We start from the raw sequence: 16,344 nt of genomic DNA, 5'->3' as shown, positions 1-16,344 counted from the left end.
AAGCAAACTGGGTCACCTGACTCCAAAACTAAACTATGTTGGATTAGGCAGCAGTGCTGGAAGGTGTTCCATTTTGTGCCATTGCTCTATCTGCTGCTCAGGTTTAAGAAGATGATTCTGTTAGGGCAAACTTGCTGAAAGGATCATGACTAGAAGCATTACTGGTTCCAGCCTTTTCTAGACCACAAGCATCTTCACTGTCTGTGCCTGTTTGCTCCAGTGAGAATTAGAAGATTTCATCACCCCAGTCATTGAGCCTGGGAACGAAGCATCTTAGTTATCTTGACAACAGCTTCTAGGCATTCAGCCTTTATCTGAATTTGGGTGGCAACTTTCTGAGGGAAGTCTTACTTAACAGATACTTTTGGAAAGACCTAGAGGCTTTGGAGGATGGAGCATTGGCTCTTTGCTTAGGAACAGCTGGGTCTGGATTCTGCTTCAGGTTCCTACTAGCTATGTGACCCTGACTTAACCTCTCTAAGCCTTGGTTTCCTCAGCTGTAAAATGGGAATAATAATAACCTCTGTGCAACAGTGTTGTTGTGAGGGTCAAATGAGATAATGTATATCAAGCATATTGCAATCCCTAAATAATTATGTAGGGGTCAGCTGTTGTCATATGCTCAGCAAAGTGAGAATGAGTAGGGTAGAGAAACTCCCTTCAGACCTCAGTGGAGGCAGCCCAAGAGTCTTATGAGTAGCAGCACTCCCTATAATCCCAGCCCTGCTTCTACTTGCTATCCATTAACATCGCATCATACATTCATAGCTCAAAAGGATCTGAGAGGACATTTAATCCAATCCCTTCATTTTTCAGAAGAGGAAAACCAAGACCCAGAAATGACTTACCCAAGGTCACAGAGCTTTTAAGTAGAAAAGCAGGGATTTGAACCCAAATCCTATGGCTCCAAATCTAACACATTTTCTTCTGCACTATGCTGTCACCAGAATACCCTGGTGGAGAAGCTATTTCTGCCATTGCCAATAACAGCTGTCACCAATGGGTAGGACAGGTAACGCAGGCAAGACATAATGGTAGGAGAAGGAAAGCCTATTTCCAGCTACCTGGAGGTCTCCAAGTTGTGTTAAACCATTCAGATCACTGTGTAATCAGAGTGATAACTCTTTGTTAAGAGAAACGAGGGTTAGGATGGGAGTCATAAAAATGTCAGCCAGACAGTCAAACACTTATGAAGCATCTACTATGTGCCAAGAATGGTACTAAGTGTTAGGGATATAAAGAAAGGCAAGAAGTGCACAGTCCCTGCTCTCAAGCAGTTCATAGTCTAATGGGAGGAGGAATGTAATAGTCCCTGCACTCAAGGAACTAATCTATGGAGAGACAGCTTGTGCCTAGAAAATTAAATATGGGCTATATACAAAGTAATTCCTGGGAAGAGAGTATTTAGCTGGGGGATCAGCTGAACTTGGAAGGAAACTAGGAAGTCCCTGATTGGAGGTGAGAAGGGGCTTCATTCCAGGCATGGATGATGTCATGTGCAAAGGCACAGAGATGGAAGATGGATCATCAGGTATGGGGGACAACAAGAAGGCCAGTATGACTGGATCATAGAATGCATGAAGAAGAGTACTAGGTAATAAGCCTGGACAGGTCAGGGCCGCCATCAGCAAGAGTGATTGCAATTGTTCTGCTTGGCCCCAGAGGGCAGATCTAGGAGCAGCAGGTGCGGGCTGTAGATAAGCAGAGTTAGGATTGATGTATGAGACAACTTCCTAATAATTGGAGCTGTTGAAAAGGAGAGGGAAAAGTGACTTACACATTCCTGGAGGTCTTTAAGCAGAAGCTGCAGGATGATTTGTCAAGGACGCCATGACCAGGATTCTGGATGGTCGTGGGTTGGATCAGATGACCTCAAAGATCTCCTCCAGTTCAGAGATTCTGTCTTTTGGTTTCCTGAAGCCAAGTAAGCATTTTCCAAGTAAATAGGGAAAATGTGATCCAATGATTATGGGACTGGAAATCTAGACCCAGAAGACCATTATTAACTTTACCACTCACTCACTTGATGACCTTACTTAAATACCAACTTCTCTATGTGTCAATTTCTGGTTATGTGAAACAGGAATAGTATTGATTGTTATAAGTGGAAGGGTTGGTTATTTAAAGTAGTTGTCTCCAAAGTGGAAATTCCCAAGGAGGGTAGGAAGGTCGTTTGCATGACACTCTTGTTACAATAGTAAATTGTGGGGCTTGTCTCTTGCTAATTACCCTTATCCCCAAATCTCTGATATCAGTCCTCTAGCCCATGCCCTTTTTTATTCAAGCTCTCAAATTCTGCACTTTGAACAAGGCATCAGCCTCAAAGGCATTTTGTATTGATTCTGGGTGCCCATAGCATCACTTGAACAGGTGCAATTGGGAAGATCCATCCTTGTCCCTGTCCCCATTCCTACCCATTATCTCTCAAATCACCTCATGGTGGTAGCAGATGTCACTCAGAAAGTGACTCTGCCCTCTATGACTCTTGCCTTTCCCTTTTCATTTTGAGTAAAATGGAATGAATAGCACAGGATAAAAAGGCATAGATAAATTATGATCCTCACTGTGAATCTCATTACATTATCTTTCCCTGCAAACCAATCCCTCTTCCAAGCTTCCATATTATTGTTGAGGGTACCATCATCCTTCTGTTCAGCCAAGTTCACATCTTCAGTATCCTTCAGCTCCTCACTCTTCCTCATTTCCCTGCCACTACAAAATAGATTTCCTGTTCTCTGGCTATTCTTTTCCCACTCCCAATCCCCCTCTGGAAACTTGGACTAAACCATTGAAACCACTCTGGGCTCTGATAGATGAGCTTTTTTGCTGCGTCCTGCCCAGATCCGGGTTTCTACCTCATTTCTTGGCCAACTCCAAATCATACTATCATATCAGCTCCCCTTTATATACTGTCTTCCTCTGTTAGAACATAAGCTTCTTAAGGGTAGTGACAGTCTTGTTTGTTGTATTTGAATCTCTAGTGAATATTACAGTTCCTGAGACACACAGTAAGTGCTTAATAACTGCTCTCTCTCTCTCTCTCTCTCTCTCTCTCTCTCTCTCTCTCTCTCTCTCTCTCCTCTCTTTTTTCTCCTCTCTCTACCTATCCATTCATCTGTCTAATAGGTCATTTCCCCATATTTTCAATCAGTTGCCAAATCTTATTGTTTCTACCTCCACAATATCTTTTCCATCTGATCTGTTCCCTCCTCTCTATTCATACACAACCACCACCCTAGTTCAGACCTTCACTTCACTTCTCACCTGTACACTTTCTAATTGGCCTTCCTCCTTCAAGTTCTTCTCACTCCAATCTATCCACTACATAGGAGTCAAAGTGATATTTCTAAAATGCCCATCTGACCATGAAACTGGATTTGAACTCAGGTCTTCCTGACTCTAGACCCAGTTCTGTATCTACTGAGCCACCTCCTCATCTGACCATGCTATTCCCCTATTCAATAAAATTTTGGAGGTAGAAGCTAGAATTAAATATTTCATTTTAATTTCATGTTTCAAAATGTCTATTTTTGTGTTTTATATTATGCATAATTATTAATATAGTAATACAACTCAATATGGCCCAATATTCTTGACAATAATACAAATCCAGCCTCAGATACTTACTAGCTGTGTGACCCTGGGCAAGTTACTTAACTTCTGTTTGCCTTAATCCACTGGAAAAAAATATGGTAAACCACGCCAGTATTTTGCCAAGAATACAGAGTGTCCTAAAAGTGCAATTTTAAGCTATTAAAATTTAAAGCAGCACTAAGACTTTTGGGACTCAATGTGTAATTTATTAAGTGAACACACATATAGGAGGTACATGCCCAAAATTTTTTTACTGATGTAGGTGAACAATTTTTAGAGTTTGGAGATTTTATCTTATTTAATATGGCCCAATGTTCTTGCCTTTGACCTTAAGCTCTCTAAGCCATATAGCAATGTCACTTCACTTATTTAAAGAAGTGACATTGCTATATGGCTTAGAGAGCCTAAGGTCAAAGGCAAGAACATTGGGCCATATTGAATAAGATGAAATTTAATAAAAATACATATATAAGCACACAAAGGGAGAGTTATGACTAGCTAAGCAGTTCATCTAAAAGTTATTTTGGGTTTTTAAAGGCTCATAAGCTCAGTATGAGCCAACAGAATGATACGACATCTAAGAAAACAATGGTACTTTTAGGTTGTGTTAAAAGGGAAACAACTTCCAGGAGTGAGGAGACCCTAGTCACACTGTATTTCATCCTGTTTAAAACACATTGAGAGCACTATGTTCAAGTCTAGATACCATATTTTAAGAAGAACACTGGTAAACCAATTGCCAGAGGAGAAAAACCAGAATGGTGAACGACATTAAACTCTTTGCTTTGCTTTCCTCATTCATAAAATGGGTATAATAAAATATTTATCCATTAGACTGTGAGTTCCTTGAGAACAAAGATAGTCTTTTGCCTTTTTTTTTTGTATCCTTAGCACTTAGCACAGTGCCTGGCATATAGCAGGAGTTTAATAAAAGTTTGTTGACTGAAGGACCAACTTAGGGTTGTTTTGAGGATCAAATGAGAAAAAATAGGCAAAATACTTTGCCAACCTTAAAGTATTTTTAAGTGCTAGCTATTAATATATGAAGATTGGCTGAAAGAGATGAGGATGTTTAAGCTGGAGATTTAGTGAGAACACTGTAGCTGTCAGAAAGGATTTTGAGACCTGTCTCATGGAAGGACAGACTTGTTCTGCTTGGTCTCAAAGGGCAGGACTAGGAGCCTTGGGTGGAAATTGCAAGGAAGCAAAATGGCTTTAGTCATGAGCCTTCCTGTTGCTGCAGGCCTTCAGGCAAAACATGAATGAAAACTTGCCGTATTTGTTGTAGAGGGAGTTTTTAGGCATGGATCGAGCTAGAGTATAGTGTGATTCCCTCTATATCCTCCATCCTTTCTGGAGCTATCTCCACCTTGCCTCAAATTCAAATGTTGAATCCCCTGAGGAACTAATATTCTAGGTTTAAAATCCTTTGTGGGTCCATACTCCTAAAACTATAGCTCATGAGCACCTTTCCTCTAGTCAGCCAGAGGACATAATCATCTCAAAGCAAAGACATTTAATGAAATAGCACAGCAGGAACAGTAGCAGCAAAACATTCCCCTCCTAAACTAGTGTGCACTCTCTCACAAATACACATAGTACCAGTGCTCACATATACTATTTGAGAGGCATACATGTAGGGCAAACACATGACCAAGGCAGCTCACACCTCCAGTATTGCCTCTGTTTTGTTTTCTCTTCTCATGGCATCCTTACATGCTTTTCCTTGGGCTCCATGTTTCTGTTGGGTGGTATCACTCTGATGGGTCCTGTGAGCCTGTTCCTCTCCAAAGTCTCAACTCAATTCCGTAGCTGGACTCTAAACTGATTCCCTACTGGGTCTGGTAGCTCCTCCTGGGCAAGTTTCATCACTGCCAGATGAAACTAAAATTGGGAGTGGAGGGAGAGAAATCCTTTCCCCTTTCCAGACTTTCTATATCTTATGTACTCTAGAAGAAGCTCAAAGAAAAAGGCAAAGAGCTGGATTCTCCTAAATAGCTGTCTGTCTTCTAGACTGGCTGGGATAATTCTCTCCACTTACTCTCCTCAGAACTGTATCTTACTTTTTAAAGGTTTACAGGCATGGTTGATTCTTTAGTCAGTGAATGGCTAGCCATAATTCCATGAATTTGATTGAGGAACTTTTTTGGAGTAAAGAAATGGAAATACATCTTTACATTTCCTTTACAATAGGATCACAGACTTAGAAGTTATCTAGAAGAGACCTTACAAATCTTGCTGTGAAGTTATTATAGTTGTGTTCAGGTCTACCTCTAGAACTTGGAGAAAAGGTTAGAACATGTTAGTAACTTCAATAATTAGAACTTTAAAAGACCTGAGATTTCATCATTTTGGATATTCCCTCTACTAAGGGCTGTAACCTATCCACACCGTAATATATTATTTTCGTAAGTTGCTTTATAGTAAAAAAAAAAACAAAAAGAATCATCACCTGGTGGCCAAATTTCTAGTGATGAGCTTCCATTAACTCAGCTAGGCTGGTCCTCTTGTGACAGAAGTTGTCAACTCATACTCAAAGCTTTTCTAGTTTGCTAGAAGCTACCAGAGCTTGTTCTCCACTGCTATAACCTTCAAGGACATGGGACCACACCCATATTCAAGGCTGTAAAAGAAAAATAAAAGTTTGTAGAATGAAAATGATACCCTCTCACATAGATACTAATATCTACTCTGTTCTTTGATGGAGTCATCATGTCATCAGTATGGATACTCTTGTGCCAGGTGTAGATGACAACTCCTCCATAATTGTTAGTCTGTGCAATTTTGTGCATATTTCCTCCAAAATTTCCATAGAATATACACCCAGTGAGATAGTGGTCTTCCACTGATATTCCCTGCATCTAGAAGATACCAATGTAGTACTCAGAATGCCCATCTGTTGGTTTTCATTGTCACTACATGAATGCTCCACCTTCTTTGGTGGTCATAATTATCCATGGTCAAGAATAGTTGTTTTATTTACCTCATAGATTTCTTCTGAAGTTCCAGTGAGGTAATGTACATTGACAGTAGGCGACATTTATGTAGTACTTTAAGGTGACCAGAACATTTTATATACACCATCTTATGTGATTCTAACAACAACTTTTTGAAGTAGGTTCTACAGATACTATAATCTCCATTTTATTCTTGAAGAAATTGGAGCTCAGAGATGTTAAGTAACTTGTTCATGGTCACACAGATAGTGTCAGACCTGATATTTAAACATACATTAAAAGCCTTTCCAGTTTTAATCTTAGAGATCATCTAGTCTGATGGCTTCATTTTACAGATGAGGAAACCGAAATGGTGAGGGATATGAGGTAACTTGCCTAGGTTACAGAGAACAGAGTGCATGACAGAGTCTAGAACAGAAGGGAAAGAGATTCTGCCAAAAGGAAAGAAGACTGGAAACTCACCTGGGACCAGTCATCTCCTTCTACAGCTTAGTCTGGGCAAGGACCATGGCTAGGCCCAATATCCCCCTAAAGAGTAGATTGAGAACACCCAGATTTGTAGGTCCATTCATTAAATGGAAGGGGATGGGAGCAAAGAGTGTGTAGAGAACTACCAAAAAAAAATGAGTAAGAGTACAAAATAAAGGTTCAAAGACCAAAATGCCAAGGGAGAAAACCTAAGTAAAAATCAAGTTTGCAAGTATAGTAACCATCAGAGAGAAACATAAAAACAAAAGGAAAAATAAATAAAAACTAAAAAGAGGCCAAAATTCTAAGAACAAACATTACACTCAGAAGATAAATGAACCAAAATTTCCTGATCAAAAAGAGAATTCTTACACCTTTCCTAATATCATGGAAAAGACAGCAAGAAATTCCAGAGTTATTCAAAAGAGAATTGTTTTGGTTAGAAGAAAATATTAGGAATCAAATTGTTAAGAATCAGAATTTTAAAACATTAACAGCAGAATAAAGAATTTATAATATACAGTAGACTCTCTGCCCAAAGATGTAGAGACTCTAAAAGGGAAAATAACAACACAAAAGATGTAGAAGTGAAAGAAAATTTGGTAATAGAGAACTGAAAGACAATATTAAAAGAACACATGAATGTTGTATAAGCCAGGGCAATTGATCTTGAAGAACAGATGCACAGAGATAACTTAAGGATAAAATGTGTCCCAGAAGAACCTGACAAATTTTTTAAAAAGTGAATTCCATGCTGTAGGAAATATTATCATAGCACTATCTAAATATTTTGAAAAAGACAACAAAGCACTAGTCTATCAAGTCCATAAATCACTGCCAGAAAAAAGCCCCACATTGAAACTTCAAGGCATACAACAGTTAAATTTCACAATTTCAATAACATGTTATAAAGAGAAAGATCTTTGGATAGGAACTGAAGCCACTTTTGATAACTTAGAATTATTTCATAGTCATGAGAAACTGAAGGAGAGAATGGGATAGTATATTACAAAGAGATGAAAGACTTAAGTTGGAACTCAAAATAACATCCTGAAAATATGATTTAAAATAACAACGATATAAGATGAACTTACAGTAAGTTATTTAAGGTATTCTTAAAAAAAGGAGCAACAGCTGAGAAGATTTGACTTATAAACACTCCAAAATAACAAAAGCACAAAAGTAAATAAATATAATTGTTGCAAAGAGACTGTTATGAAAATTTAATATAACATCATATATTTTAGCCACCTTTTAAAAAAAGGAAGATTGAACTGAGAAGTAAAAGAAAAAACAAAGTGATATTATCAAGGGACAAAAATTACCCAGAAGACCAAAAAGATTTAAGTAGGACTTAAAGAATCTAGAGAATGGAAAAGGGAAAATCTGAATTAATCCATCAACAAAATCCCAAAATCCTCTACAAATTAACCAATATCTTTTGTGACAGGAATAATAAAATTAGAAGCTGCAAGGATGAGGGAGGCCAGGTAAGAAACAAAGGGGAGCTAGAGATGCACCTCCACTAAGTCCATATGTAAACAGTGCAGAAGTAATGACTTCATTAGTCTTTAAACAAGAGCAGAGATTGTGGTAGAATAATATAAAAGCAACAGAGGGGAGAGACAGGGATGGAGGTAATGGAAGAGGGCTCTTACCCTGGAAAGAGAAAGGAAAGGTTGACTCTAAAGAATATTTTCATGGAGTCTAAGAAACAAGAACTTTATAGTAGGGAAATCTTTGAGAAATTTGCACATTAGAAGATCATAATCTCTAAGAGAGGGTTATTCTTCCCAGGACTGTATCCAGCTGCAGATGTGGAAATATGAGTGCCCAGGGGCAGCCAACAACAAGAGTGGTTAAAGGGACATAGATCCAGAGACAGGATCACCTGGCCTTGGGAGTAGTGAGTGAGTAAAAATGGAATGGACTGCTTTAGGCAGTAGTGATGTTTTTCACACTAGAGGTCTTTAAGCACAGGGGATATTGTAGGGAGTTGTTCTTGTTCAAGTTAGGGTCAGACTATATGGCAGCCTTTGAGCTCCTTTCCAATTCTGGGATTCTTGGAGGCTTCTCAATGGTCTACAAACATTTAAAATTTTAATTCCTTGATCCCAAAACATTTTCCAAGAGTTTTTGATTGTTTTCCCCTGTGTTTTCTTTGGCACTGAAATCAGCAAGTATCAAAGCATATGTTGATTTAATTTGAAGTTATCTTTTCAAATTCTTTATAATTATTATTTTACTTCATCTTCTGTAACAGATATTGTCATGTAAGCTGCAGCTATCTCCCTGGTGGTCCATTTGCTCATGCTTATCTTGAACATGCTAAATGAAATCAGCATGTGTCCTATGAAAAGTATATTCTTTGTTGTCTTTGGGTGCTTGAAACCAATTCTACAACTGTTTTATTCCACGGAGAACTTTTGAATCATTCTTCCAATTAGCTGTGACTTCTTCATGTATTCTAGTTTCATTTGAAGTGATGGCATCAAAATGGATTTGGTTTTCTAGTAGAATACCCACTCATTGACCATTGGACAAAAGATTGTATATTTAGTCCATTATCAGTTAAACTAGTATTTGTAGATGGTCTAAGAACTGTGGCATACTTAGCCAACCGCTGCCTTCTTTTCTACTCTTCACTGTTGTCATTGTGCAAGTAGAAGGACCATTTTGTGTTGTGGACTTGTCATAGGTGTCCATGGCTGCCAAAAATTCAGTACTTAGGAGCCAGCCCTGTAATGATAGTTTTCTACATTTAGCTAGGTTGATCCTTATTAATGAAAGTTCATGTTTCTATAGCACTGAAGCTTATGAAGTACTTTCCTCGCAACAATCTTCTGAGGTGGGTGGTATATAGATTAGTACTCCCATTTCGTAGATGAGGAAACTGAGGATCAGGGAGGTTAAGTAGCTTGTCCATAGTCATAAGCTTAAAGTATAAATCTAGAGATGGAAAGGATTTTCAGGGTCATCTAGTCCAACAGTTCTTAAAGTATGGTCTAGAGACCCCTACACATCTCCAGAACTCTTTCAGGGGTTTATAAGATAAAATTATATTATTATTTTCATAATAATGATAAGATGTTTTAATTTCTAATATGGTAAACACCAGTAGATATAATTCATATAACAAAAAGCTCTTTGGGGAGCTCAATTTTTAAGAATGTTAAAGGGGTCTGAGACAAAAAATTTTTTAGAATCACTGATCTAATTCAACTTCTTCATAATGCAGTTGAAGAAGCTGAGGCCCAAAGATGTTAAATGACTTGCCCAAGGTAAGCAATAAATGGCAAAATCAGAATTTGAACCCAGATCTTCCTTTTTTTCCCACTGAAGTAAAGATGCAGTGAACTACGTTGTCACTTGTACAGCTAAAAACTTTTAGAAGCTGAATTAAACTTCTTTCCTCAAGACCTCTTAGCTATCATCTGTCATTAGGTGCTCATATAAGCCTTTCCAGCTTGGCACTATCTTGCCATTATTCTTGAGAACCCAGGATCACAAAGCTTGAGTCTTCATTTAACAAAGAGACTCATCAAAACCAACCTATGGTAAAGAGTATTACGGTGTTAGGATTAGGGTTAGAGTTGGAGCTAGAAGACTTGGAGGATTCCTATCACTTACCACCACCGCACATTTGAATATGTCAATCAATCTTTCTGAGTATCAGTTTCATCATTTGTAAAATTCGGGCAATGAATATGTACATTGATTACTTCATGCGGTTGTTTTGCTGATTAAGTGAGATAATGTAGATAGAATGCTTTGCAACCATTAACTAACACATGTATGTATAAATGTGGCTTATTCTCTATTATTAGAGAATGGAGAACCATAGTTTCTTGATCATAGGGATTGACCCTATGTTTCTTCTAGTTGGTGTCAAATCATCTAAAAGGAGATCTTATAATTCTGCTGCAAGGAGGTGACATATAAACATAGATTTGGACACCCAAACAGATGAAAACATCGGTTGCATAAGACCTGACAGCAAATGGTGAATCATTGCCGTGTAATGGAAAAATTAAGATTGGTCACTAGGAATACATAAATGGGTCACCACAGTGAGTCAGAGGGTCCCACCCTCTTTCAGAGCCTCCTAAATGTATCTGCTTGCTGGTTGATTCATCGTTTACCTTCGAGTTTTGTCTTCCTTTCTTCTAAATCGATATTTTACAATGCCGCTCTACGGGCAACACTGATTTTCAGAGTAGCCAGGCCTAGCAGAGGTGGACGACTTGGAAACAGCATGTATGTACCTGCACTTAGGGAGGATGATTGTTTTCTTCCACTTTCTGTTGCCCTGAATATGAAAGATGTCCATAAAGGACTGGAAGACAGCTGTCTTCTGGAAGTTACTAGTGAACTAACATAGAATTAGTAGAGTCAATCAGGAAGTAGGCATTCCTTGTTCCATCCATGTGGCACAGTCTAGTGAAGCCATTAAACTTGGTCCCCTATAGTGTGCCATTTTTTATTCAAAAGAAATATAAAATTAACATAATTTTGGCCCTTATTCCATACTCTGTGAACATCTCATTTCTATGAGATGTTCAAAAAATGAGGAAAAACAAATGAGAAATTTGTCCTAAATAATAGCAATCCCTCACATTTTTATAGCATCTTAGCTTTTTAAAAAATAAATTTGTACTGATATCTTTTTTTAATATCACATTTCCTAATATATTCTTCCTCCCCCCCCCCAGAGATCTTTCTCTTATAATAAACAACAAAAAAGGGGGAAATGTTCTGCAAAACTAACCAACATATTGAAAAAAGTGTGACTTTCACACCCTTGGTCCTCCACTTCTACAAAGCAGCTAGGGAGAAGGGGCTTAGTTCCTTCTTATGTCTCTTCTTTGGGGCTAAGTATGGTTATTTAAATTTCACAGCATTTAGTTCAACCTAGAGTTTTCAAAGCACTTTCCCGTACATTTCCCCCATTGATCAAAATACCCTATGAGGCAGGCTGGGCAGGGACCATGATTCCCATCTAACATGCCCTTTCTCTCCATATCATCTGCTGCCATCATCTTTAAAGACTTCATTATTCATAATGATAGCCCCTTGGACACTCTGACAACCCAATGCATCAACCTCCTCAACTTCAACACCAATTTTCTCTCCCCGATTTAGCCACACACCACTATGGCTGGTTATGGTTCATAATGGTGGGTTCTTGCTCTGGTACCAGTTAGACTAGATGATCTCTGAAGTCCCTTCCAACTCTGGAATTCTGAGAGTCAGTTTAGGCTTTCCCATTATAGGTTAACTATATTACTCCCAAAGTCCTGACTTTCAAAATTCTGTTTTACAAAAATGTTTATCCTTCTACCTCTACAACTCCTTCATTCACACTAAAACTCCTCTTTGCCTTTATCTGATCTCTGTTGCTTTGACTTTTACCTATTCTTCCAGTCTATCTTCCCAACTCTGAGCTTTCTTTATTTAACCACAAAGCTTAGTGTAGAAAGCACTTCATAAATGCTTATTGACTTGACTCCATGCCTAGCTTTGAAAGGTACCATACTGTAGCTGAAAAAAGCACAGGACTTAGAGAGTGTGGGTTCAAACTCTGACTCTGCTAAGCTTGTATGGCCTTGGGCAAGTCTCTTTAATTTTCTATGACTCAGTTTCCTCATTTGTAAAAAAAAAAAGAGGGGGTTGGATCAGATAACCATTAAGACTCCTTCCAATTCTAAAACTTGTGATCCTATGACCCTATGATGCATCCTACATGATTAATTAATTAGCCACAATGCTAGAATACTTTCCTAATTTCCTCCATTCTTGACATTCTCAAGCCCATGTAAGCTCTTATCAGCTGATTCCTTTGCTCCCACTTCTATGCTGCTTTCCATAAGTGGAGAAAGTCATGGTATTGATTGCTTTTGCCCTACACAAATTATGTGAAGAGAAGCATAGCACTCCCAAATTTTCCTTCTACTCAACTCTCATTGTTTCTCTATCTCATTCCCTATACTGACTGTCCCAAATCTTTCCCTCTCTTCTCCAATCCCCATACCAACCTCTCTGCCCCACTCCCCATACACCCTGATAGTATATGGGTTAAGTCACTACTACATTGAGAAGGTTGAGGCCATCCCTAGAGGAATCAACTCCTCCTCCACCCTCAACTTCACCTTCATTCAACTCTCTTCCACTTCTCCAAAATTCTTAGGGCTGTCTTCCATTCTTTCATGCCTCCAACCTGATTCAGTGATTAGTCAGTATTCTTGGACTCTTCTTTCTTTAAATTATTATTTTTTTATTTGAAAACTTTTCTCTGGAACATAATCATCCTGAAACAGGCATTTCAATATTCAAAGAACCCCCAAGAAAGAATTATATAGGAAACTGAACTTACATATAGTTCATTCTTTAAAGTATATACTAAATTTAACAAGATGGTAATAGCATCCCTATTTGTGTTCCCATCTAAACTTCTCTTTTTCTTCTGTGTATTAAAAAAAAGTTTTTATTGGCACTCCTTTCTTTTTTCTTTCCTATCACCGCCTCCTACCTTACCTCAACCCTGCAATAGAAGCCCTCCTTTGTAATGAACAAGGAGAGTCAAGCCAAACAAATCAACTCATTGGCCATGTCTGCAAAGTGGATCTCATTCTGCACTTCTGGCTCATCATCTGTCTGCCAAAGTTCATCACCAGTCTTTTTAATCTTAGGTTCTTCTTGGGTACTGGGCAATAGTGGGCTAATGGACTGGATCTGACTAGTTAAACACATACAATTTTATGTGAAAGGAATGAAAGAGAGATGGAGAGAGAGAGACAGAGACAGAGACAGAGACAGAGGCAGATAGAGACAGAGAAAGAGAGAAACAGAGGAAAGACACACACACGGGGATGGAGGGGGGGAGAGAGAGAGAGAGAGAGAGAGAGAGAGAGAGAGAGAGAGAGAGAGAGAGAGAGAGAGAGAGAGAGAGAGAGAGAGAGAGATAACACCACAGGAAATTCCTAGCTTAATGAAACATAATGCTACTTTAAGAATAATTCCAACGCGGTGAAAATCAGGCTTCTTAGCAATAATCATAAAGCACATGAGACACACAAATATTACTGAAAGGAGAATGGCACTAGGTATTTCTGTTGGGCTCATTTGGGTCTCTCTTGACATGAGTCAACACCAGAAAGAGAAAAAAGGTTAGAAATGAAAAGAAAAAGACTTCTGCTCATTGCTCTGTCTGTAAGAAGAGTAGCCTTCTGTCCACCATTGCAAAGAGAAAATGATGCTCCCTCCCAATCTCTCCTCTGGAAGAAAAGAGAGGCAAGGCAAAGCAAAGGCAAAAACTCTTTTGGTTTCCTGACTAGGTAAAAGTACAGATAAATAGACAAGCAAGCAGAAGAGGATTTATTTAGCACTTGTCAGGCATTGTGCTAAATGCTGAAGATACAACTATAAGCAAACAAGACAGCCTCTGCCCTCAAGAAGCTGACATTCTAATGGGAGAATACAATACATAAAGGAGAGGTGGAAAGGGGTGGGGATAGGAAGGGTATGAACATAGGGGAGAAGAGGAGAAAGTGAGTTGTAGCATTCACTCTGAAGTTCCTCAGTTTGGTGACAAAGAAGTAGAGAAAGGTCAAGAAGAAGCTAACTTCCACAGGACTGTGCCTGAAAGCCTCACCTGTTTCTTCCATTATGGTAGGCTATATGTTCCTAGGCATGTTCCTTCTTGCTGAGATCTTGGCTTGCTCAGCCTTGCCCTCTTGACAACTGGAGGCAACACTGTATCTTCTACATTTTGAGCTCTGCCAGAGTTGGAGGTGAGTGTCCCCTGTCTTTTCCAAGAGATAAGTGAGTTTTGATTGAATGTGAGTACTACCTTGTTCGTGGCTGAAAGCTGCCTCCTCAACACAGTCAGAGTTTGGGGTTCCACTTGTTTTCTAGTAACTATAATCATAATGAATGGCATCTAAGTAACATTTTGAAATTTGCTAAGCACTGGCTCACAGGCAAGTGCCATAGTTTTTGTTATCTCCCTTTTATAGGTTCACAGCAGTTAAGTGACTTGTCCATGACCACCCAGGAAGTGTCAGAGGTAGGATCTATGGCATATTGCCTCTCGGACAGCCAAGTGTTGGAAGGGTGAGGCATTACATCCCATCCCACAACTCTAAACAGCAAGAAGGTAACTGGGGATCAGCAGTTAATTACAATGTTGCCCGGAATGGCAAAGCAGGCCAACTTCTAAGCACAGTCTCCCTGTCCAAGGATTGATAATACCAATGACGGTGCTCTCCGTATCATGGTGAAACAATCAAGATCCTAATGAAGAGGTATTCCTCCTCCTCACTAAAATTAATCCTTTTACTTGTACCTTAGAGTTCATTTTCTTGGGGAACCTCCATCTCCTCAGGACTTTGTTTCAGCCATTATTCCACATCCCCAACTCTACTTCATACATCTTCAATCTCTCCCTCTCCACTGACTCGTTTTCATCTCCCCAGAAAACATACTTAGATCTTCCTAGTCCTAAAAAAAAAAACCTTGATCCTTCTACCCATCCAGGTCCCAACCCATCCCTCTCTATCCCGCCTGACTAAACTTCCTGAGAAAGTTGCATAAATACGATGTTTCTATTTCCTTACCATTCATTATCTCCTCAACCTCTTGCTATCTATTTGCTATTCTCACTATTCTACTGAAACCGGTCTTTGAGATCATCGATGATACCTTATTGCCAATTTTAGTGACATTTTTCTGTCTTCATCCTCCTAACTTTTCTATGGAAATGTATACTTTCACTTTCTCGTTACTCTTTCCTCCCTTGGTTGCGAGACTAGCCTTATTGATTCACCTTTTACCTCCCTATATCATTCCTTTTCTATCTCCTTTGCTGTTTCATTATTTCCTTCACATTCTGCCTTTGCTTCTGTTTCTTATTCTCTCTAGAATCTGTCCCTTGGTAATCTCATTCATTTCTGCAGCTGTGACTCTTACATCATTTGTAGATGGCCACGAAACTTTTCTCTTAAACTCTATTTCTCTCTTAAACCTCAGTCCAGATCCATATCTCCAACTGCTTACAAGATGTCTCTACCAAGACATCCTACTGATGCTTCAAACTCAGCACGTCCAAAATCAAGGTTACTGTCTTTCCTCCAGTCAAAGGAACATATAAATCAGAGCAGGATCATCAGATCTTGGCTTTCAAGCTGGAGAGGACTTTAGAGGTCAACATGTGCAACTCCCTCATTTTATAGCTGAGGAAACTGAGGCCCAAAGAAATGATACAGATTTCCCAGGATCACAAGACAGTAAGTGACATATCTAAGAAGCTTGAAACCCCCTCTTCCTT

Source organism: Phascolarctos cinereus, unplaced genomic scaffold (genome assembly GCF_003287225.1).
Source record: "Phascolarctos cinereus isolate Bilbo 61053 unplaced genomic scaffold, phaCin_HiC Scaffold_2;HRSCAF=192, whole genome shotgun sequence".
In the NCBI taxonomy this organism is placed as follows: domain Eukaryota; kingdom Metazoa; phylum Chordata; class Mammalia; order Diprotodontia; family Phascolarctidae; genus Phascolarctos; species Phascolarctos cinereus.
This window is presented reverse-complemented; position numbering follows the sequence as displayed.